The sequence below is a fragment of the Aphelocoma coerulescens genome, chromosome 4A (genome assembly GCF_041296385.1).
Source record: "Aphelocoma coerulescens isolate FSJ_1873_10779 chromosome 4A, UR_Acoe_1.0, whole genome shotgun sequence".
NCBI lineage: Eukaryota > Metazoa > Chordata > Aves > Passeriformes > Corvidae > Aphelocoma > Aphelocoma coerulescens.
In genome coordinates this window covers 16,410,708-16,436,408 of record NC_091018.1, presented here as the reverse complement: position 1 = coordinate 16,436,408, position 25,701 = coordinate 16,410,708, and the positions used below count along the sequence as shown (strand labels likewise).

At 39.1% G+C, this 25,701-nt stretch overlaps 1 long non-coding RNA gene across 5 annotated transcripts in view; it reads right to left on the bottom strand.

Moving 5' to 3' along the window:
* Window positions 1-1,705: 1,705 nt before the first annotated feature.
* The window catches only part of LOC138110498 (uncharacterized), a 140,485-nt gene continuing 116,489 nt past the window's right edge, over window positions 1,706-25,701 (bottom strand). For 3 of the 5 annotated variants that reach the window (XR_011150959.1, XR_011150961.1, XR_011150963.1), the window contains 2 exons: window positions 3,938-4,047; window positions 1,706-3,015 (listed from right to left, as the gene is read on the bottom strand). This is a non-coding gene — a long non-coding RNA (uncharacterized lncRNA). Of the gene's footprint in view, window positions 3,456-3,937; window positions 4,048-4,484; window positions 4,555-25,701 lie in introns of all 5 variants that reach the window. The other 2 variants (XR_011150964.1, XR_011150962.1) reach the window with 2 other exon arrangements.

Genomic DNA, 25,701 nt, shown 5'->3' with positions numbered 1-25,701 from the left:
TATTATGGTTATACATAAAACTCTCAGACCACATGAAATACCTGGGAATTTTTAGGTCTCTAATATTAGCTTTAAAGACAACAGAAAAGTGCCAGCTGGTCTATATTGGCTGTTTTGAGTCTGTTACTCTGCAGGCTCCAAGGCGGTCAATTATGAAATTCTGTAAATAATGTTTACCATTAGTCAGAGGTGTGTAATTTCCATTGCCACATGCATTTCCTCTGTCCATGTACATATGATTGCAGGGGAATGGAGAGCCATATTTTAGCATGTAGTCACAGACAACGATCAAACTTCTCTCAAGTTTAATCATTCTCTTTTCAACATAGTCGGAGTGCAGAACAAAATATTGCTCACTGTGAATTTAGAAGGGTGAAAGGGATACCAAAGCCTCAGCTGCATGGTTTCAGTCTGCTTTCTTACAAAGGGGTTTTCCTGACAACAGAGAATGGCAGTTGCAGGGTGGTACCACTAATTCATTGCTTCTATTAAGCCAGAATCTAAACCTGTAGGTTAACCAGGTGGAGGCCACATGGTCAGAGCCTCAGGCTTCCAAAGTGAAAAAATCCACAAGTTCTTTATTAGGCACTTACAGGGAGAACAGAGAGATGAAGTGACTGTCATACATAAAATCCCTATTAGTGCTTGGTCTTTGCATATTAAGTGCTTTAATTAATTTTGAGTTAAATATTTTTAAATTGAATATTAAAATTAACCCATCAGCCCAGGTACACAAATCAAGTTTTATTATTTTGGTTTTCACTCGTTCCAAGCTGTTCATTTGTGCCCTTCCCAGTAAAAAATCCCCAGTTAAAAGTTCCCCAGTTAAAATCCCTTTTCAAACATTAATCACTTGTACACCATAAGAGTTATCTTTCCTATGTTTACTGTATACTTTTACAAGCGTTTTAAGATGTGTTGGATGTATTTTTTTATGTTTTTACTTGTACTTTGGTTCCAAAGAAGATTTCAAAACCCCAGTTCCAACAAACAGCACAGCCCCCACAGCCATTACCCTGTAAGCTCCATAGCAACCTGAATTTTAATGACCCTTATCTCAACTAATACCACCCCTTTGACAAGGGTGAGCCATTGGTGGACAGAGATAATCTGTCAAAGGGAAAACACCAATCACCTTAAACCAAAGGGGCGGGCTGTGGGCGGAGCAAAAGCTATAAAACAGGGAGCACAGGAAAGACACTCTCTCATTTTCCCTTCCTCTTCAGCTTGCTAAGTTCAGTGCTGGAGAAACCTACCCCTTTTCAGGGGCCTTTAGAAATATATTTCTTTTTGACCAGCCTAGCACTGCAAGCCCCTTTTTTTTCTCTACCTGAGGTCCAGTGCTGTCTAAGCCTGAAGATCTCGAATCCCTGCGCTCCTGGGGCATACCTCCTGAGCCACTAGGATCTCAAATTTTTATATTTTGCTAATTTTTTCAATTTTTCAATTTTTCTGTTTTAATAAATTGTTTTAATTTCTACTAAGAGTTGTCTCATTCCTCACAGTGACCCACTGCAATGGAAGGGTCTAACCCTACCAGTAATTTTATTGCTTGGTAAGACTTCAAGGGTCTTAGTGTGTCTGCAAGAGAAGGTTTTAGTAAAGTGTCTTCGCAGGCATTTGAGGAGGAATAATTTTCCAGAGATATTGTTTACCAACAGCTCCTTCTTTGGATACTTATGAGACTTTTCTTTATTTCCTTTGAACCAAATAATTTGTTTTTGCTTGCAAGTAAAGAGCCATTCCACTAAAAGGAAATAATTTCTATGTGTCTTTTCAAATGATCTTCAAAACATCAAGCACAGTCATGGATGCCTGAAGACAGAATAGTATCTTCATAAAAATGCAAATTATTCCAATCATAATAGCAATCAGAGTCACAGAGAGCAAGGGATTTCTCAATTATAGCTCTTGTGTGGCACTCAGCATTCCCACTGAGACACAGCAGAGGAAAATACAACAGTTTAAATAATACTGATGTCCATTACCTTTCTAATTCCTAGTGGCATTAATATTATTTAAAGACTTTGAAACAAATACACCTCACAGAAAAGTTGCATAAATTATAACTTTTGATTAGAGCTCATATAAATACACTTTGATATATTTTACACCAAAATTTTACAGATAAACACAGATGTTGAAAATTATCACAATCATTGTATGACAGCTAGGTTGCAACCTTGATTGCTCATGCAATAAGGTAAATAAAGACCACAATTGTGCAGGGCATACAAAATAACAGGACAAATATCACTCAGTTCTTGCTCTTTGGACAAGCAATCTAGAACTGCTCTAATTAAAGATAATAAAAATTAATTAACTCAGTATAAATACCTTGTATCAAGTCTGGATCTTGTTTGTGCATATCCTAGTCCCACATACTTTCTACTACTGGCAGTGTTACTCCATCTATCACTGCATTTTCCTGGGCAAACCCAAAATATTCTAGTTGAGCAAATAATATGTTGTAAGGTTCTTTGGATGCTGTTTACAAAGACTAAACTCTTCAGAATCCATCTGTAAACAATTCTTTTGTTCACTTACAGGTTTCAGATTTTGGGAAATTTTTAATATTGGAAAACATACAAAGTGTTAGCGTGGTCTCCTCACACTTTGAGGTGCACAGAAGCAGTTATTAAGGCCAAGAGGTTGACAGAACTGACACAGCAACTAGAAAGGTTCAGCTGTAACTACAGGGAGCAGAATTTAGTTTGCTAAAACACTGGACATCTAAGACAGATTTCTCTCTGTATTTTGAAGATAGGTCTTTATATCCAGAGGACAGCCATGCTGCTTTGGCATAGTTTCAGAATCAGGAGTTGTGCAGCAGGAGGAAATACTGACGACACATTAAACAGATTATTATCATTAAAAATACTGTGATACCTGCTTACATTTTAATACATTATCATGCAAAGTTCTTTCCTTCACATAACCTGGGGATTGCAGCCTGCAGTCAATATGCCTCACTCTGGTCTCTCAAAGACTGGATGTGCCACAAAATCCCGTGAGCTGCCAAGAAAACAGCAAGGTCCCTGTGTACCTGTGCTCTGGGGGCTTTGCCAGAGAAGCCCCATGGCAAACCCCAGGAGAACAGGCATTTCCTGGAAAACCACCAGCTAGGGAGATTATTGCAGCAATATCTTCCCTTTGCTCTTTCTCCCTGCCCACATTGCCCTCCCTTTTTCAGTGCTGGTAAACTGCTGTGAGGCATCGTTTGCTATCAGACACATCAGCATCGATGGAGCCAGGAATTCTGTGCTCCTGACAGGTCATTGTGAGCAGCTCAGACCTGTGATCCACCTCATCCCACGGCGACTTCCGTGCCTGCTCTGGTAGCTGTTTGCTTTGTACAGGAGTATATTAGAATACTGTCTGCACTTCGTGTCTTAAAAACACTGTGGTGGTTTTCAAAGGAATGAAATCCATCTACTGGAAGGAAAACAGCATTCCTAGAAAATATAGTTACAGTTCAGTCTGCCAGAAGAACAGCTAATATTCGGCATCTAAATGTTAGTGTTAATTGCTGCTAAAGTTGCAGTAAGTAAATTGCAGGATTTCGATGCTCCTTTCACAAAAGCTGTGTGAATTGCTGTATGGGTTTTTTTCCTAATTTCAGAACATTTTGTTTCTCACAGCTGGCCCATACCTCCCATTTGCAGGGCAGCAGGAAAAGGGAAAGGGACAAAATATGGTCTTGTTGAAAGGCATAGGGACTATCTTTACCTTTCAGAGAAAACAGAAAAAAGTTGGCTGTATTTTGGAAGACATAATGTGGAACAGGGAAAGGAAATTAATCCTGTACAGTGTCCCTAAACACTTATTCCACTTTTTTTTTTTTTTTTTTGGCCTGTTTGTTTGTTATTTATTTACTTCTTTAAACCAGAAGGTCATAAATCAGGAGATTTTATTGCTGCACTTTTCTCAGACTTACCTGTCCATTTGCTCCCAACTCTTGCACTCTGTTCTACAGATCTCTGCAACAAATATTTCCCTTGGTCCTCTTATTTGGTCTCTTCCAGTCCGCTAGAACAGTCTTTTGTACTGAAAAAGAAAAATATTTAACAATGAGAGACCAAGAAAAACAATTCATACAGGTTTCTTTATAACCTCAGGAACTCCAAGGTCTCTTTACCAACTTCTTTGAGATTTTTCCATTACTTTTTTCTTCTGTGGAACATCACATACGTTGTCAATGTATATGAATTACCAAAGGCTTAGAGCTGTAAGAGCTGACATTGTACTTACATGTCATTTTTTTTCCCCACTGGACTAGAATTTCAGCTGTGGTCTGGTGTATGGAGAATATGGAGGAACAAAAGGGTGGATAAAAGTAGACTGGAAATGGTAAAGTAAGGGCAGCTCCTTTCTGAAACTTAATCTTTGGGAGAATAAGATGGTAATTTTAATCTGGCTGGTTTTAATAAATAATTTTCTTATTAATAGAATGGCATATGCTGTTTTTTGTCATAATAATTTACCTGGTATAAAAACAAGTTTCCCTCTAAAAGAGATATTGTAGAGTGGTGACTGAGGAGGGTCGTGAAGAGCCTGTGCATGACACAAATGGAAAGAAGTAAATTGTGCCTGTATCTAGACATAGCATGGAAAGATCAATTGTACTTAGATGTGATTTACATGGATCACAATATTTTCATAATTTAAAGGCATCTATATAAACACACATGCAGGTTTTTTTAAAAAATATAGGGAAAACATTTTTTTTTCTTCCAGCAGAAATTTCAGCAAAGTACATCTTTTTTTTTAAGTGGGTGAGCTTCATGCTTCTTTTCATTTTCTATACACAGCTTATTAAAATGAGTAAAGATTCAAAAAATTTTTGGCAGAATTTTTCATGCACAATTCCCAGACCAGTTCTACAGTTGGAAACACAAGCCAGTATCCAGAAGCCTGATGATCCTGGCCAACATGGCCCTGAGCCTAATCTCTGCTTGTCAGTCTTTCTTTAGCCTGAAATCTTCATTACAAAAAAAAAAAAAACCCAAAACCCAAAAAGCAAAACAAAAACCCCCAAAATTGAACAAAAGGGACACAGTCTTTGAAAAACTATTCCAAAGTAAGTTCAGGAATTGTCACAAGATCCCCAGTCCTCTGGCTGCAGTTTGAGTTTTATACCCATTTCCCCCTCCTATAGGTACGAGCATCTTAAGCCCTGGGGGCTGCATGCATGGAATGAAATTCACAATCTGCTCCAAGAAGAAATGCAGTCTGTTCATCACCATGTGCAAGGCACTAAAATCCTCTCCAGAAGTCTTCCTCATATTGGTAATGCTCACACTCCCCCTTTTATGTCCAGATACCTTTTTCTTCCTGGCATCCATTTTCTTTCATTATTCATGGAATGATTTGTTTTGCAAGGCCTGAACACAGCATCTGTGCCGTGCTTCTCACAGGGTGTACAAGATGATACACCGACCATGAGACCTAGGCACTTCTTTTAGCAGAGTTTATTTATCATGATTAGAATTCTTGTATTATATTATTAGTTATTTTATATTAGAACATATGTTAGGAATACAAATATGAACATGAATATGAATATGATTCAGTCACTTATGAAAGAAAAATTCTTAGGGATAAGGACAGAATAAATGTCAGGTGTTGAATGAATTTGGGAAAAGGAAAGAGGAAAGAATATAAGGGAGAATATATTTGCAGTGATCCTTTGGGATTTAAAAATGTACCTAAGGATATAAGAAAGGGTATGTGACATGAATATTTATTATATAGTAGTATTTAAAACCTAACTTTTCAATAATAGAAATTTGCTACTGTTGGGTGTTCTATAAAGGGATCACTGCAAACATTCTTTTCTGAGTCTTACCCATGATCAAACCAATTTCTTAAACATGTAATAGGTAAAAATAGAGAAAGATCCTTCTGCTAAACACATCTAATCTGTTTGAACTACTTTAAAACAGTATTCCTCTAAAAACAATATTTTATTGTTGAGAGTGTGCATAATCTTTCTTCCCCCAAAATGTTGATGATATTATTTTTAGCTGGCTATTACAAAAATGAAGATTTTTTTTTTTAGGATTACATCAGTAAAGTCCCACTAAAGAACATTTCTTCTAACGATGAATGTATCCACACACAAATCACAGTCAAGTTGGATGAAGAATAAATGTGCCAAAGCCACGATGACATGTCCTGGTAGCTCAACACCTATTGAGCTGTTGGCAAGTGGAGACACAGAATGAACCCTCCCTGCAGGAATGAGTGCTACTGTCATGGATGCTGCAGTTCCACTGGCTCCATGAGTTCAGACCACCTGGCACCACTAAATTTATCTGTTTTGGAGTTTGATTCAATAGCAGTTTATGGATCCAATTGCCTAGTACAAAGCTGCTCCAAAACTGCAGAAATAATCATCAGCAAGGAGTGAATGGCCCAAACCCCCTCATAGATTTCAAGATAAAACAGTGTAAAGAGCCCTCTTAACCTTCATACGTGGCAATGTCATTATTCAGTTACAAAGGCAGCAGTACCACAAGTCTAAAATCCTAAACATTCCCTCCACACAGTATTGTGTTTTAAACTCCACTAACATTCACAGAGACTTATTTTTATTAGGAAAGATTAGCCCTGAGAAACATAGTGGCAGCCTCAAGTACCTGGTACATTTTAGAGCATTGAGGAACTTGCAAATTTTCAGACACACTGTTGTGGTTTTCTCCTCAGGGTTATTATGCTGGAATAATGGAACAGCCTCTTGCCTAAAAACCCAGAAAGTCCTACATGACAAAACGTTTATATTTCAATTACTGGCTTCATTTACCCATAGGAAGCAAGCATTTGAATACCAAATTTTGCAGTGTGCTTCTGAGCGCGGGTGGAAACTTTTTGAAAAACAATGTATTAGAAATATTTACTGTCTAAAGTAAGTGTGTCAAGACTCAAATGCCTGTTATTTTCTTTTTTTATTTTTTATTCTGAGGAGAAACACATGATGTCTATATGCCTTTGTGGCATTTTCCAGAGAGGTTTGATTATCAGATTTTTCACTCCTTGATTATCGGCCTGTCAATGCAACATATCATCATGGTAGCTTGCTGTAGATCATGTTAGTTGCTGTCAGACCTGCCCAAAGGCTGCCAAAACATTTTCTTTAATGGAAAACTGCAACAGTTTTGCTCTTTGAATGATCAGACAAGATGCTGTCCTTTCAACTGTCCTTCATATTGTCCTTTTCAATTAAAAGTGAGAAAATAGACTATATGTGTAAATAAAGTATCATCATTTACAAGTGCTCAGTTATTTTCAAGAGTACATTTTAGAAGGTGGTTTGGGTCTGGGGGAGGAGGTAATTAAAAGACAAACAGCCAAATTTCATTCTATACTGGAAAAGTTATACTTCCCTATATAATGTTATGGCATAGTTAGAGATTACAGCAGACACAATTGCTGAATTTCCTTCTGCTAAAAGAATCCTGCAGGATTACCCTAGTCCCTGGAAAGATGAAAACATGGGATCTTCAAGGCTTAAGGTAATTATCCAAGTAATTTTGGAGGGCCACAGTCAAGAAGATCAACATGTCCAGCAATGCCTCAGGATCCTGTTTGATAATGCTGAGCTGCAGCATATCACGTAGTATACTTTGCACAAGTGGGTACAAATTACATTTTCTAGCCCTCAGTGGCTAGTCTTGCTCATATTTTTTATGGTAGTTTTGACTACAGTATCCTGAGAGACACATGGAAAAATCTGTTGAACCAAATGGAAATATTTCAGTCATTGTTCTGGCCTGGAAAAGCAAAATTCTTATTGTTTCCATGATGCACAGAATTTGACAATATTCTTGGAGTTGCTATCCCTTCATGGTTTCACAAGCCCTTCAAGAATCCCAAGTGGATGTTTGACTTACTCTTTCAGCAGTTCGTGTCATAGAGAGGCTTTAGACAGCACAGATTCTTAACATCAGTAGTCCCAAGATATAGTTTCTATGCTCTGGGGAAAAAAATAAATCTCTATTTCACTACTGAACCACCGTTTCCAGAGCCCAGTCAAATGGAAAGAAGAGTTGAAAGTCATGATTTAACTAGAGCCTGCTAAAAGCAAATCCAGAGTCCAACAGGATGCGGGCGTCAAGTAGGAAATTAAACTTTAGAAAAAAGAAATTGTGAGTCAGATTTTAGCTGAAAAAATTCAAAACAATGAAATTTTTTTTTATGATTTTTGGTACAGAATTAATTTTAAAGGCAGCTAGGTTTGCTGCAGTGCTTGAAATGAGCTTAGAATCTGAAGGTGTTGGAATAGCGTATTTTAAGTCCCTGTTCTGAAGTTAGATGCCAGGGACTCAGACACCTAATTTCCCTAAATGGATGCAAACTAATGCACTCACATTATTTCACCATGTGAGAACCTTGCCCTGTAACTTAATGGAGTGTTTAACTTCTGAGTTTTTTCGGCCCATAAACACATAAATGATTGTAACCTGATCTGTAGCAAACTGCTGGCTCTGATCAGCAAAATTTAATAACAATGTCTTCTTCTGGGAAAAATGACCATAAAATCTAACTCCTGTGTAGTCTTTTCCAGGGCTACAACTCCCACTAATTCTTGCCTGGCTTAAGGAAAAATTTTTATCTCATATGGCCAGTATCATTTACTACTCCAAAATAGCTGTTTGTATCCAATTTTATATGTGTGCGTTGCAAATTCACAGAAACTTGCCAAGTGCAGTAAGCTGAATTCAAATTAAAATAAATTGCTACAGAAGTGCAGCATTCAGGTTAGATATAAATAGTTCTGTAGCATTATTAATAGATGTTGAGTTGTCTGGTTTTCAGTTTCCCAACCTGCATTTCTCTCAAATGTTGGTAGAATGCAGGTGAAGTGCGCTTTTTGAAAGAATGAGGTCTTTGTTCTGTAAAACTGGGCATTTTTAGGGATAAATGACTGGGGAATAGTGCACACTAACCCATCTGCAAGAGTCTGATTCAAAATCTATTGAAATTAAAGTTTATATACAGGTCTGTATTCTGTTAGGAATTTGTTTACCAAGTTAGTCCCTTTATCATTCAAGACTCTGAGGGGCAGAGTGGTGATATTTCCATACCACTCTCAGGATTAAAGCAGAACTCTATGCATAAAGATGTCTAGAGATGGAGAAGGCATTCCACAGGCTGAAGCAATAATGTCTGAAACGGGAGAATGACACAGGACTGGCACATTTTCACACCCTAGATGGCTTTTCTAGGCTTCTGGCCACTCTAAGAACATAAAATCTTTTTCAAGTTGTGTTGGGCATTCACAAAGACTTTTGAGGCCACTCTAAGAGAATGGTCATGGAGAGAAGTCCAACTTAGAAAGCAACTCAAATCAACTCACCACACATCACCTGTCAAGATTAGCTTTTGTGAAAAGCCTTTGCCACACCCAGGAATGCTTTTACCTAAGGCCTGATAGGGAAATGGATATTTGTTAGAAGAAAAGTAGTTGTCAAAAATTACTTCTGGCCCAAGATGAGAGAGCCCTCTGGGACACATAAACATTTGTTTTGAGAGAGAAAATCATCTAAAGTTTATCTCAAGAGCTTCCTACCTTGTGATACTGTGTGATAAAATTCTTTACAACGTAATTTGCAAGTTGAAAAGATCCCTTTGTATAACTGGATAATGTAAAAGTTTGTGATGACAACTGAACTGTGTCTGCAGTCTGGGAAAGGAGTAAAACAATTTATATGCAGCTTCTAACCAACACTAACACTGAGCATCAATGGCCAAGACAGAACTTCACAGGTTCCACTGGGCAAAAAATTAAACTGTGTCCTAGTTCAAAGCAATGCAGCAAGCCAAGCTTCTACAATTATAAAATGTTCAGAGCACACTTTAGAGCATAAGACTTTAAAAGAAAAGGTAGTATATGGAGGTGACAAACAATAAGCTTTACTTAATTTCTAACATGTCTCCAAAACATAATTAGCTATTTCATTTCTTGGTCAACTCTATTCCCTAGTCCTATTTTCCCCAGAAAAGCTTTACACATCCTCTTCAAGTTTAAATAAAACATTGGAAGGAAAGATCTCTATTTCTAAGTGTGGAATCCTCTGTTTATAGACTGATCTCCACCAGAAAGGATTCTTGGGCCGAGGACCTGGGGTATTCTGAGAGGGGCTTGGACAGCTGCTCCTATGGGAAGCCCAACAACAGATAAAATAAGAAGGTGTTTTTTCTTGTTTGCTTTCTAAATTTAAAAATTATGCTGTAATCTGACAGCACTCTGTAATCTTACGTAGTTAATGATTGGAAGTTTCTTTTTTCAGGCTGATGTTTCAGTGTTCTGACATGGCTCCCAGAGTGATATTTTGGGCTTTAACATCATGGAATAGATTCCGGGTGGGCAGTGGTGTTCTGTACAGCTTAAAAATGCTTATTGCCACATAGGGAGATGAGTGTAGGTGTGGTAGACTAAGTTTTCTCTTGGTCCTTATTTTCTGTGACTGATGATTCTTATTTTCTGTAAAGCTGCTGATGTGTGGGAATCCCTATTGAAGCACATTGGTGACATCTTCACACCTTAACAGGAATATTCTGCTATGCTAAAGGGAATTGTTGTGTATAAATAGCAAACAACAAGTCTGCATTAGCACACAAGCATGATGTAAACAGCTCATACCTGACACAAGATCACAACTCCAGAAAACAGTAGGGAAGAAGGTGAAATAATCAGGTTAGTTGTTCATTACAGTGTGAAATTAGACCCCCAAAATGTAAGCTTGCAATAAATGGCATGAATAACTTCCCTCCTAAGAAGTGTCCTGAGGAAATCAGTGAAATCACTGTACATATTTCTACCCATAAGGTATGCAAGCATTTCCAGGCCCAAAGCTAAATGAGTCACAGTGCTGAAGTGAAAAATAGGTCATGAGAAGTGGAAACACTTCTGCCAGCATTGGCATCATGGGGATTCCCCCACACACTGAATGATTATATTACCTGGGTGATCTGCTCGATTCCCCAACAACAGACCAGACCTAACTCTGCTGAAGATACAGAACCTAGAAACAAACGACTGAATAACTAAAAGAAAACTCTTTTCCATTCTACTTCATTGATCAAGCTGGAGTAGCACTAACCCCTTCACTACCTGTCCCCATAATGCCACATGGCTGCAGGAGCCCAAGGGACAGACAGACAACAAGTGACACTCAATTTGTGTGATCACAACCACCTAAAGTCTATTTATTTGCCTGCAGCAATTTTTTTTCTATTTCTGTTTGTTATAGACAGTATTTTTTTTCTAAGAAAATAACCACAGTGCACGTGCATTTCTTTCTGGTCTATAACCCAATGACTAAGGCTGAAGAGGTTGTGGCCTGTGAGCATCTCTCAGCAGCCTCTTCTGGTGTCTCACCACTTTGCAGGATGCTGAGCGTTATGGCATCTGTCAAAAATCCTTTATGCAAGGTTCCTGGCAACATCATATGGGGTACTTTTGCCTTGTTGTGGCACTTTCATTGCAGCCTTTGCTGTAAATTGGCATCATCAGGGTCACACTGGGAAAGACTTCATGATAACTGTGGAAAGACTGCAGATTTTTTGTTTGGTTTTTTTTCCCCCAATAGTTTTCAGATAATGGGCAGATGTTGCCAAAGCAACAAAACCAGGTGAGCAAAACAAATTAACACATTTAGTGAGCTTGGCAAATGGCAAATTCTTTGTTCATTTTAATATTTTGATACAGGCTCTTGGTTGACATGCTTTAATGTGAATGTTTCATTTTCTGTACATTAATCTGTAAATTTATAAGCAAATAGAAACTGAAGAATCTATTCCATTTTATTTGAGTTCAAGGTCTTATCTGAAACGCTTTAAAGACATGTACTAAAAAATTAGAGCTGAAAGCATAAATGTCAGCATATACTATCACAGCTAAAGTTGCTCACACACTGACCATGTCAAAGAACATGCAGGTAAAACAATGCAAGTTAGATAAAGCACAAAGAATGATGGATTGCCAAGTTAACAAATACTACAATGCAAATTTGGGTCCTGAAGGTTATTTATAAAAAATAAATGGAGGTGTTGTTCAGTTGAGAAAAGAGTAAACATTTAAGAGCTGTATTAAATGTTTTGAAGAAACATTTTTTCCTTTATGCCTCAGGGAGTTTTGGAGTTATTTTGCTATGATAGAAGGTCCCCAAGGTCTCTATTTAGATGTTAGGAAATTATCATGGTGCTTTCTGTCAGCTCACCATAAGGCACCAAATTAAATATGAAGTTTAAATGAAAAGGTCATAACTCTCAGCTTAATTTCGTATAAAAATGAAAAGAAGCTGTCCAATGACCGAAACCTCTAAGATGAGACTAGGCAAAGGGAGGCAAGTCTAATAGAGAGATATTTCATTTTAGGGTATAATAGGGACTCATAATCACTGAGAGCTTTCAAAAGATTAGAGGAACAGCTATTTGTGTATTAATATCAGCCCTAGCTGTTTTATTTTACCTGTGCTACTTTGCCACTTTGATTCTGGAGATCTTCTTATGCCCTTCCCTTTTTCTATCATCCTTTCTCATTTTGGAAGCCCTCTTTCAACAGAAATTAGGAGATGGTTTCAAGATAAGCACCATAACTGACAAGAAATATGAGATAAACTTTCTGATATGGACAGAAAATGCCCATCCAAGATAGGTTTCCCCCTCTTCCTCCCTACCTTTCTTATCTATTATCTTTTAGGTCTGCAGTGCTTCTCTGTGCTGGATGTACTTCTGTACAAACACATCAGTGCTTGACTAGAAAGATCCACTGTCCAGAACTGTTCGACATGCAGCTGAAAACAAGCCAGGTTTCTATTTAATAAAAATGTGAGAATAAAAACTGCTTCTTTTGATCTCTTCTCATTTCACTATATGTTCTTGAAGTACCTAAATACTGTTTATTTATGCTGAAATTGGTGCTGCTGAACTATGACAGCAGAGCTTTACTGATGGTGTGATTAACCTCATCTCCCATTTTGCACTCCAGACAGAAAAAGATCAAATTGGGATTACTTACAAATGGATATTTGGGGGCTCTGTGTACAAAAGCTTCCTGAAGTGCTGTGAAAAGTATAATATTTATTTCAAACTATGCTGCTTCCAATAACAATCACACATTTTTTCACACTTTTCCTTTGAAATTGTAGACATAAGCCACAGATCCCTGACAAAGGAAGAAGCTGTGTGCATAGCAGCTGGATATCAAATATGACACCTGGAGGAGGAGGAGGAATAAAAAGAAGACAACAAACGTTCAGAATATTTCTTTCCTACACTATCTGTTCTGCTGGACAGAGCACTTCACAGTTATGACTACTTGAGACCTAAAATAATTACAAATTCATATATTACTTTCTGCCTCAGGCATCTGGGTCTACTATTTACAGAAATTAATATAAATGGGGTATCAGTGATTTGCCTGACTGGAATAAACATGCTCAAGTACAGATATCTGTGCAGAATACGCAGAGAAATTTGATAAAGAAGCAGATGGCTTGCAATTTTCTCCTTTTTATTTCTTGCTCTATCAGCACTAACAAGATTCAAGACACTGTTCCCAAGTTTGTAGGTTTGTAAATCTGGGTGCTATCATTTGTAACTTTCTAACAGGACTTTTCAAGGGGGGGAGCACTAAACTGATGCCACTTCAGCACCACTAGGGATCACTGAAGAAAAGGATACTTAACACAAAGAGCAGGAAATTATTTGCTAAGGTTTAATTTACAAACCTACCAACCGTGATATTAAGTCATCAATTTGTTTTGCACAGGTGGAGCAGGTACAGGAAGAAGAGCCACCCCTCCACCTTCCCATTAGAACAGAGGGTCTAGTGAACAACACACCCCATCAGCCCACTGCTGCTGAGCAATTTCCTTTCTGTTTTACTAACAACTTTCTCTAGTTGGAAGCTGGAAGTTTCTCTTTTTCCACCTATGAAATTAGGGAGAAAAAACATCACTGTTCACTGTGTCCTGATGGAGGTGTGTAGTTGAGATGATTTTGTACAATATGTATCTCAGCTGAAGAACTGTGTTACATTAATTAGTGTCTCCTTTTTATATTTTTATATGGTTCTCATCTGAGGTTTAGCCAACGGGTTCCCCATTCAACACAACATGCACTGTGAAAACTTAACATTGCTACATACTCCACATACATCTAGGATGATACTTTGATCTTTACAGTGTTGTTCACAGACCTATCATTTCCCTAAAGGTCTTTCTGATCCTCCCCACCCATGTCAGTTCAAGACCTGCCACTTATGAAGCTTGTCCTGATTTTTCAGGCTTCCAGTTTTGGCCAGTGTAGGAGCCAAGCTGTCTGTTCTTACAGCCAGAGCTCAAGTGTGGTGGGGTCTCACCATTACAATTCCATGTTTGAGGGAAGAAACATTCCCAGTGGAAATTCCCAGAAGCAGTTTTTGGGTTTGGGAAGTTGGACTCCATAGAGAAAATTCTATGAAGCTTTAACACTGTCCATTCTTTTTTTTCATCCTTTTTTTGAATTCTACCCCAAACATCAGACTTGTTGCTAAAGGAGTTTTTTTATTCCGTGCTGTTAAAGTACTGTCAAGTGGGATTGAAGCCATTTGGCTTAAATTCCTACTCAAAATAATACAGGTCCCCAGATAGAATAACACCCATTTAGCTACTCCTGCAATGCAATTGATAGCTTGTTTGCCAATAATTTCACATGTGGACATGTGCCATAGTTAACAAAGCACATGTGGATCTCTTGTAGGAATTCAAAGCCCAGTGAATACAAGACAAAAAAAGAGTAAAATTGGAAGAGGAGAAAAATCACAAAAAAGGAAAAGAGATGAGATACACTTCAAGATAGAGCAAGTGTGCAGGTTCTTCTTGACCTTTGATTTCCAAAAAGAGGAATTCAGGAAGTGAGATGACTTTCTGTGAATAGATCACATACCCTGGAGATAGAGAGGCCAAGAGAAAAAGGTTATAGGCTCCTTCTTATAAATAATTGATGCAGCTGATGATCAAGTAATGTACAAGAAGTTTAGTGAGGAGAAAGAAGGAGAAGGTTTATTATGCAGTAGATAGAAAAGGCCATTATTTAATTTCCTTCCATGGTGCATAAATTGGGAGGGGCATATGCGAACACAGGGTTTAGTTTGTGAACTTTGTGAACTCTGGAAGTCCACGTATTCAGAAGTTGCTGCGTCCTGTGGCAAGCAGATGAGCTTATTGCACAGCAGAATTTGGGTTTATGGAAAGCTCCTCAATTTCTAAAATCATAGAAAGCAAGAATAAGCTACTGTTGGCAATATGGAGATCAGGCTGGCCATAGCAAAACCAAATGCATGTACTGGCCAGATCATAACCCAGAAAACTTGATCCTGTTCATTCCTTACTCAAATGTGTGATGAAAAATGGAATCCCCCCTCCCCTTCCAGCAGTCATCCTGGGCCAGCAAACAGCTTACTCTGCATGTAGCAGCTGTCCTTTTTTTTTGGTATTTCTTCCTTTTTTTACAGATTTTTTTTTTTTTTTAATAATTAGAAGAAAACGTGCCATAATGATTAATTGCAGAGGAAGTAATGTATTAAATTGGTCAATATCAAAGGTATTTGTCTCAGACACAATACAGTGGTGTATTAATCATGGAGATTGGAATAAAGTCCCTTTATGGATTCATTATGGACATGAATTAAAAACATCTTTAATTTGTCCCTACTAAAGCTCTGCAGAACTTTAAGTGCTTCTAAAATTTGAATTATTGCCACAACTGGTCTCATGGAAAAGTCTAAGAATAGATTTCTTTTAGTGGTGTAAGAGATACATGAGAACTGTTTTTCATCTTATTTGTGTATAAAATGTAAATGCCACTGCATTTAATATAGTAAGGTTACATCAATATGGAGTAAATGAACTAAAAGGGTCTTAGAACCCAGTACTTATTTCTACACTTCACTAAATTACATTATTCCTTGAGACCAGAATTCCTATCCCATTTTCTTATCAAATCAGCTACACATTAAATGTCACAGATTTTAAACCTGCTGGGTACTGTTGGGGTCCCTTCCCCCCTGCCATGTGGAGTCCTGGGAGAGGGGCCCTGGGGGGGAGAGATGGGGTTTCCCTGCCCCTGGTCAGCCTCGTTCCCCATTGGCTGTTTGGTGTTCCCCTGCGTGGGCAAGGACCCTCGGGTGCCATGATTGAGCAGTTCCTCGGCAGAGCCCGGCCATGTGGCTGGGGAAATAAACATCTCTGAAACATCTAGCAAGAATCGGTCCATATATATTTCTTTCCCAGGGCCTTGTTGTTTGATACATCGTGTTACAGAATCCCCACTGTAAGAACTGGTGGAAAATTGCGAGCAGAACGATCCCTGATCCCTAAGCAACTGATTTGTGTGAGTAAAGAAACTGTGGGTTCCTCATCTTGGTTTTGTTTTGCTATTCCATATCTAAACTATGGAGGAACTGCGGGAAGACTCTTGGCTCTCCGAGCCGCATATGGACATTTATCTTAAACTTGAAAAGATTCTTGAACAACGATTTGTAAATTTTAGCTTAATTCAAGCTCAAAAGGAACTGAAACACTTCCTGGCATGGTTGTTTAAGAACTTTTTCTGTTTCTTGGGATTTAATTCTTACCAAAGACTTTTGGAAGACCGTTTGGACACAGTTAATTTTTGAGTCAAAATATATGCTGATGGAAGAATGTTTTCGTGAATTTGATTTAATTACCGAGACTGTTGAGCAATGTCAGCTGTGTCCTGGCTCAGGGAAGCCTGGCTCAGGGACCGTGTGACCCAGGCCACGTGGACTGAGCCCTCTGAGAGCAGCAGCGAGGCAATTCCTGAGCGCGGGCGGAGCCACGCGAGCCGCAGTGTCGGGGGCGGAGCGAGGCGCGGCGGGAGCGGTGAGACCCGGCGGTGCTGCCCAGCCCTGCACAGCGCGTGGTGGAGCGAGCCCCGTGAGCGCCCGAATGAGAGGGCAGCGCACCGGCGGTGGCTGGTGGCGGTGGAGCGGAGCCGCGCCCAGCCGAGACGTGTGCTGGAGCAGGGCACGGGGGGGTCATCGCTCAGGGGCCCGGCCAAGACGTGGGTGCAGGGCCTGGCAGCGGCAGCAAAGCTGCGACCAGAAGCGGCGGCACATGGAGAACTGAGAGGCACGACCGGGCCCGCACGGCCCTGAATGCGACCCCGGGAAGAGCACGCAGGCACGAGCAGCTCCGGCTGCCCTGGCAGCACGAACAGCCCTGGCAATTCCAACACGGGAGCAAGCGAAAGAGAAAGCAAAACTGCAGTGAGACAGAAAACAGCAACCACTCGGAAAAAGGGAAAGATCACCATAGCTAAGGTTTTAGGAATGGCAAAATGGTATAAGGTTAAACAAAACTATGGTTTTATAATGAGATGTGACACCCAGCAAGACATATTTGTGCATAGAACTGCTATTAAAAAGAATAACCCTGAAAAATACATCCCAATCTTGGGAGATGGAGAGGTGGTGGAATTCAAAATTATACAAGGTAGAAAAGGGTTACAAGCAGCAGAGGTCACTGGGCCTGATGGTGTTTCTATAAAAGGCAGTATATGTGCTAAAAATTGTAGTCATGTTAGACAATATCTCCATTATAAGCCCTCCCTACAGTCTCCCTTTCCTAATCCCACCTTTCCCTTTTACCCTATGTCCTATTACCCCCAGTGTATTCCCAATCTGTTTTTTCACCCATGGTTTCCTGGACAAAACCATGCCTTTGCCAATTGTTTCCCCAGAAATCCCTTTCCAATGCCGAGTGGGGGATTAAAAGGGGGAGGGAAGAAATTAAACCCTCTCCTGCCTCAGTTTCCCCACAAAGCATGCCCAGAGAGTCCTGTCTCCCTTCTGTCAGCCTTAAGATGTTCCAGACAATCTGTTTGGTCAATTGAAGACTCAGGAGGGTGGCTTGTTTTATTTTGAAACTGTTCTTGTTATCTCATGTTTATCCAGTTGTTTTCAATGTTAAGTTTTAAATCTCTTTTTGTTAAAAATAAATGGGTGAAATGTCGGGGTCTCCTCCCCCCTGCCATGGAGCCCTGGGAGAGGCACGTGGGGGGGAGAGATGGGGTTCCCCTGCCCCTGCTTAGCCTCGTTCCCCATTGGTTGTTTTGTGTTCCCCTGCAGGGGCAAGGACCCTCGGGTGCCGTGATTGAGCAGTTCCTCGGCAGAGCCCGGCCATGCGGCTGGAGAAATAAACATCTCTGAAACATCAATCAAGAATCCATCCATATATATATTTCTTTTCCACAGGCCTTGTTGTTTGATACATCGTGTTACAGAATCCCCACTGCAGCAGGGTGCTGCTTTTCTTATTCACTTTCTGCTGCTGGATCAATCACCCTCACTATAAATCCATGAAACAACTAAATAGTTCAAGTGTGAATCCCCTGAAGAGCAGGGCAGTGTTTACTTGTAACTCATTTACTGTTTCTCAAGCCAGAGTGTGTGTGCTGCAAATCAAAGACAGCAGGATATGAAGGTGTCCCTTTCTTACCTAAACTGATTGTTCTAATAGGAGGGCTGATGTAAAGTAAAATTAGTCAGATCATTCAGCAGATGGGAACACTTTCTTGATGTTTTTCTAAATGTTTGTGAGTTTAACGTATTGTTCCACTTATTTTAGCAACACCCATCTGTAATTACACCTCTAATATTTTAAATTAGTGTGACCTCACATAAATAGGTTTGTAGCATCTTGCATAAATTAATGTTAATTGAATGTTGTTGGTATCTTATTAAATAGCATTTGTACTAAGATTAGGAAAGAGGACACACATTTACTTATCTAAATTCCTTTTCACAGCTGAATCTTAATTTTTCCCTCCTCCCCCATCTTTATTTCTCCTTCAAGAGGAATGCAGGATTTTGCTTCACAATGAAGATCTAAGAGGCTGCAAGCTGAAGAAGGATGCTTGAAGGATGATTTAATTGTAAAGTGTTTCATTTAGAGTCTACTCAAGATTCCAGCTGTGAAATTGCAAGATCCTTGTATGCCAGTATTCACAGCAGTATCTTAAGTTTGCATAGGACTTCTGAAAAATTGCTAACTGTTCCAAAATTTGTTAGGCCAAACTCAAGAAGTCATGATATTGGCTTTAACTGGACTTCTCATCAGTCTTTAATTTTAAACCTTTTAAAGTACTCTGTGCACTTTTACAGCTTCCCTCTGCCATCAAGCAGGCTGTAGGGTTTTGTTTTTGTTTTAATGAAAATTGAGATTGTCTCATAATAAAAAGAGCCTGAGAGAACAGCTTTGAGAAAAGCCATCAAAGATCATGAAAAGAGCTGAGAGATGAGGATGTTATTTCGATATAGCAGCAACCGAACAGACATGATTTTCTTGCAGTATGGAGCAAAGAAGGCACACAGAAGATCCTAGAGACAATTTAAAAAACACAGATTATTTTATATTTTCCCCCCATGAATATAAGGAATTCCAACAGCTTTCTGCACTGACACAGCTTAACATGACTATATTTGAATAAAATACCCGCATTTATCAGAATGCTAAGAGTACCATTAAGCTGCCACATCTGTAATTTTAATGCCTATTTGAACAACTTTACATCTAGAACATTCAGGTTTCATTCTTGAACACAAGTAACTGCCATCCCAATGCACATTGTCATTTTTTAGAATGAATACAATTTAATTTTATTCCATGACTGTAAAGGCACCGTGTTTATCCACCACATTCCACCACAGCCTCTGATGTAACTGCACCTACACAATGACAAGCTCCTTGGTCTGCAAAGAGATGTCTGGAGGGGATGTGACAGAAGTCTCTCAAACCCACAACGAGCATGGGGAAGGGGAAGTGGGATTGATCATTCACTCCTTCCCCCAGCTATGAGAAAAGGCAGCAAATATTGAAATACACAACAAATAGCAGCTGTTCCCCTGCTCTGTAGGTGGCTAACTGACGGAGAATGAATAAACAGAAACCACACCAGGCTCAGGAATTCTTTTAACACCAAATTCCTGGAAATGAGAAGTATTAGGAGACGACATATGTCAGCTCTGTTCTGACACTCTTCCTGAGGCATCTCCTCAAAGCCTTTGCCAGAGACAAGATGCTGAGCCACAAAGTTCTTTATTCTGATGCCTTCTGGGATCAAAACAAGATCTCTGAGAAGAAGAAATTGCATGTTTTTATATTTAGACCCAAAGCTCTAAACTGTTGTGGAAAAAGAGAAGCCCTGCATAGACACAGGTCAAGGAGCACCTCACTGAGAAGGGTTTGCACCTCTTGCCACTTCCTGCAGCATCTTTAGTACAAAACTGAGGTTCAGCTTTGCCTCCAAGTGTGGAGAACTGGAACATTTGTCTCCCATAGCTGTAAGCAGTGGTGATACAGCCCCAAGCACTGCTGCCAGACTGGGACAGAAGTGCTGCTGCTTTGGGCACAGAGCCAGCTCTCTCTCAGCTCAGCTCAGCCTGGGCTGAGCTGAGCCTGACCCTGGCTCCACAAGGCTCAAGATGCTAAAAGTCAACCAGCATAAGTAAGCAGGTTAAAGTGTTCCTGCTAGAAAAGCAAAGCAACAACTTGTGGCAGCCAGGGGTACAGGAGGCTCACCTCAAATAGAATTTGCCAAAAGACAGTGCATCTGTGTGAATGAGCAGCATCAGCTGGAAGGAAATGAACTCCTGTTTTTCAGAAAAGCTTTTAACAACTGATCTTAAAATCCCCCACAGACAAAAAGAATGAAAGTGTTTCCAGATAAATAAAAATATTTTGAGGTTTTTTTAGATGCCATATTTAATTTGATACTTATAAATCTAAAAAATTTGGTTTTCCAATTAAAACAGAAAAATTGCTTTCTTCTGCAATGTTGAACCAGAACACTGACTGCATCTTTTTGTTTGTTGCTGTTGTCAAAGTGCGTTTCTCAAGCTTTAAGGTAGCAAAGTCTAATTTGTCTGCTTGCACAAAAGGTTTGATCAGAAAGTTTCTGACCAGTTTTATATGTTCCATTCTTCTAGTTTTCACATTATTCCAACTGGAATGTGGTGGCTGAAATTGTATCAAACAACGATTCATGGACCCATTAATGGAGAAAGCTGCAGAGCTCAGCTCACTGTGATTTACAGCCATCCAGCTGATGGCTAAAATGTACAATTGCCAAAAAACTTGTTTTCATTTTCTACTCTAGAAGAGAGTAATTTTAAATCTTGTCCTTAAAAAAGCCAGGTAACGAAAATGCATGTGTGTGTCAGTATCCAGTAATCTATTTAAAAAAAAAATCCATGCCTGCTAATAAGATTTTTTGCTATCTGGAAAAGGAAATATATTTTTGACTGGTAATCATGCCATGTGAATTTTAGTCCTCTACAGAAAGATTTATATGCAATTCTAAATGTTATTAACCTGTTGCAAAGGCAAGCTGTCAGACGCTAGAGAGCACCACATTAAAGTTACCTGCACAGCAGCCTCATTACATATGCCATGTAATTCTGCTTTTTATAGAAATACATATTTTTTCCCTCTGTCTTAGTAAAGGCAATGGCTGGAACATGTTCAGAGGAAATTACATCTGTGTAAGGGTACATAACTGGTGGTGTGTCTCTGGATGTGGATGTTGGAATTTGCAAAGCAACACAATCAGAGCACCTCTGTTTCTGAAGCAAGCAGATATTTTTGCATGAAACAGGAGAAATAGTGAAAATGCCTTCTTGTACCTATGCAGTGCTTCTCTGTTCTAGCAAATACCTGCAGAGGTGGAGGTGAGCTGAGGTTTAATTATGTCAAAGAATGCAAGCAGTGTGACCTGGCAGATCTAGAAAAGCAGTAAGGTTTCTTCTATCTTTTCTTATCTTTTCTTAGATGACCCCAGGAACCCACAACAAATGGTTCAAGCTCCTCAGGCTTCCCAGAGCTGTTTACTAGAGGAAAATTACTATTCACAAATTCAGGTATGCCTTCATTAATTTTTTTTTTCCTAGAAACTTTGCCCAAGAAATTTAGGCATAGGATATATAGTTCTATGAATCTTTGCTTGCACATTCAACAACAAAAAAACCCCCACAATAAACAAGCCAAAACCACCTCCAAAACAACAACAACAGAACAACATACACACACACACACACACACCCCAACCGCAAATTTACTGAAGCATTTGTCCAGACTTTGAAATATGAACAAGAAGATGAAGACCATGGCAAGCTAACACAAAATAAATTGAAATCTTTTGCATAATTCTGAAACCTAAAGGTCTAAATATTAAAAACAAGTGAAGAAAATATTTTCCAGAACATACTTCCCACTACTTCTCAGGCCTAAATTTTATCTGGAGAAGCACCTACATAGAGTTCTGGAAGAGCATCAGGCAAAGAGGGGATCAGGAAAACAGGGTATGCAGAATGTGTGGCAGAGCTTGTATTCAGAGTGAAGATAAATAAGCCCTGCTAGCAGTCTGAAATTCAAAGCAATTTACCATTTTTTTCCTAGAATCCAAATGCTACAGGTGCTCTGAGTAAAGAAAAATGATAAAAGGTGTTTTAAGGGATACTGTAGATCTGAACAGGTACTGATGACAGACTGTAGGTTGGGGTGATTTTTTTGTTTTGTTTTATTGTTGTTTTGCTTCATTTTGATTAATTATTTCTAAGATTTACGTAGTTTCTTTCACATGTGGGACATCTACCTAGCAGCCACAAGTTGAACCCTCCCCCTTTTCCCCTTTATAGCTGTTCCAAATTCCATCCAGTGCCTGTTTATTTCTGCTCCTTTATTTCCCGCTGCCATAAACTTCAAGTCCAAACTTTTCAGTGGAAGTCTCTGGACTGTTTACACAGCACTGAGCCCAGTGACTTTCAATAGCTGAGAACAGACCTCACTGGCACTAGAGCAACACAGGCAACAAAAGGACCTGTCTCCATGTCCTGCTTGTTTACTGTTCTATTTACCCTGGCTTTTCCAAATGAATGAGATTTCACAGTCCACACTATGAACTCAGAAGCCAAGGTTAAATAAGAAAGTTTGATATGTCAATGTCAAGCAATATATCATAAGCTTTTCTAAGCTGAGTCTTTAATATTCAATGCTGAATAGAAATCCGTTGGAAGAAAGAAATATCAGCAGGAGAAGCAGAATTATATAGAATAGCCAATATTCTTCCACGCTTGCAAAGAAAACTCTTTAAGGCAGGCTTCCAAAATGGCTCTTAAATAAAATGTTTGTAATTCAAAGAAAATAAGTTAAAAAGATATAGCACAGTTCTGCTTCAGCTGATTCAGAAAGAGATGTAAAGAACAGCTAGTAGTAAGAAGAAGAGATAGAGCTGCCTTAGGAATTTACAGTTAATTTGTCACCATCTAACACAGACCATCCTGGAATTAGTGTGTAAAAACATGAGCATAAGCATTTAGAAACTGAACACTGGCATGTTAAGCTACAGTGCCAACAGCTGTTCTCAAAGTACTGCAATAAAAGGTGCCTCCTGGTAAGTGTTCCATTTTCTGACCTTTAAGATGAGCTTTGCACAGATTGTTTTTATTATAAAATATATTTTTTTTTACTTCTTGCTCTTCTAGAGGCACATATCCTTAAAAGAGAAAAGCAGGGGAGCTGTCCATGCATCAGCAAGCTCGGAAAGCCCCTTGTGTGCATTCCCATATCCTGCTACTGGGATTGTGGATAACACATGGCATGGTGTTAAGGGAAAAATTTCTCCCAGCCCTTCATTGTAAAAGCAAACCAAAACCACTCAGGGGACACAGTGGTCATGAAAATTAAAAACTCTGTCTATTAGTCATAATGTTGTGTGGGTTGCTTTTATTTAGAAAGTTCAGATCCATTAATTGTTGACAATTATTCCAGTGTAAATCCTTTATTTTCTTTTTCTTGTACAAGACATTCCTTTGCTATTGAAAGGCAACAACCTCATCAGCAGGAAAGCTGACATTGCCTTTAGTATCTAAAATCACCTGAATGCTTAAATAGTTAACAACACTGAAATAAATGCACTGGGGGGCAGAAGAACAGTCACTAACTCTTATTTGCAATAAATTTTTACTCCTGGCTATGTAAAACATACATTGTTCTCTGTGACTCAGTTTCCATAGTTATAAAAAGGAGATAATTTTCCTTATATCATGGAACTATTGTGATAAATAGTAAATAGTATAAATATAATGATATATAAATTAAGTTTCATAAACAGACATAAAGGTGTCTAATGTAAAAAGAGAAGAGTGCTAATTTCTGCAAGAAACAGCTCTTTGGTTAACTGAGATGAACTAAGATACTATCTTTCTTCTGTTCTCTATTCTCTTCAGAGCCAAGGCTGGCATCTGTCTGGCTCTCACTGAAAGAAACATAATTTCTAAGCAGATTCAAATGGAGAAGACAACAGGAGGCCAATGAACCACTAGACCTTTTCAGCAGGTTGGAACAGTGGGCAAAGACATAAACCTGAGCTCTTCAGCAGACTGTTGGAGACACAGCAAAAAATATTTAGTATTCTTCAGAGGCTTTTTAAAAAAAAATAATATTTTTTTTCAAATAGTAGTATCAGGGTTAACAAATAAATATCAGCTAAATAGCAATAACTTCCATCTGGATTACAGTAGTGGAAGCTAATGGTTCAGACTGCTACTGTACACTGCAGACACTCTTCAGTTCCATTTGATATAATTCAAACAAAATCCAGCTTTCAAATGCTAAAGCACTTACTAACATAACATATTTGAGACTAATTGCTCTTATTTTTTAAAACTAAAGAAGTGAAAAGGGTAACATAATCCTGCCATTTCAACATATTAAAGGAAACAATGCTACTAGTTATAAAAGTAAGAATAAAATTATTTATTCAAATTGCCTCATCACATTGCTTCTCAATGACTAGTAAGAAAGGCTTGCAGCACCCTGGTGTCTGCAAACATTAATACATTCATGTTGCATATTTTTGTTGTTTGCAGATTTCAGCATTCTGCTCTCAAGTATTAGTGCCTTTGAGCTGTTACTATACCGAGGGTTTTCTTTGAAATGTTACAGCACTGAGAACATATCCATTTCCTAATACTGCCATGGACATTTTCAGTATTTTTTAAAATCTGTTGAGGAGGCTCCCTGGACAATTTTTCCTCCTGTTTGCTTTCATTAAAGAGCATATTCAGAGACACTTGCAGTGTTCTCTTCCCCAAAACTCACAGCAAGTTCTTCTGGAGAAACAAACTCTGCTTCAATTAAACGTGGGTCAGAAATCAGTTTTCCCCCCACCTTTACATGCATGTACAAACAAATCCTTTATTTCAGCAGCTACAGACAAGGTATTTAAAAGGCAAATTGGGTGTTGTCATGGTTTAACCCCAGCCAGCAAATAAGTACCACTCAGCTGCTTGCTCATTCTCTCACCAGCAGGACTGGGGAGAAAATTGGAAGGGTAAAATCTGGAAAACTCGTGGGTTGAGATAAAGACAGTTTAATAAGGAAAGCAAAAGCCTACACATGCAAACAAAGCAAAACAAGGAATTAATTCCCTATTTCCCATGGCAGGCAGGTGCTCAGCCATCTCCAGGACAGCAGGGCCCCATCACATGGAATGGGGACTTGGGAATACAAATGTCAGCACTCCAAACATCCCCCCTTCAGCTGTCCTTCACCCTTCCTGGGGGTGCTTCCCTGCACCCCCAGCCCCCTCACCACTGTGGCAGCAAAGACAGCAGAAAAGGCCTTGGCTCTG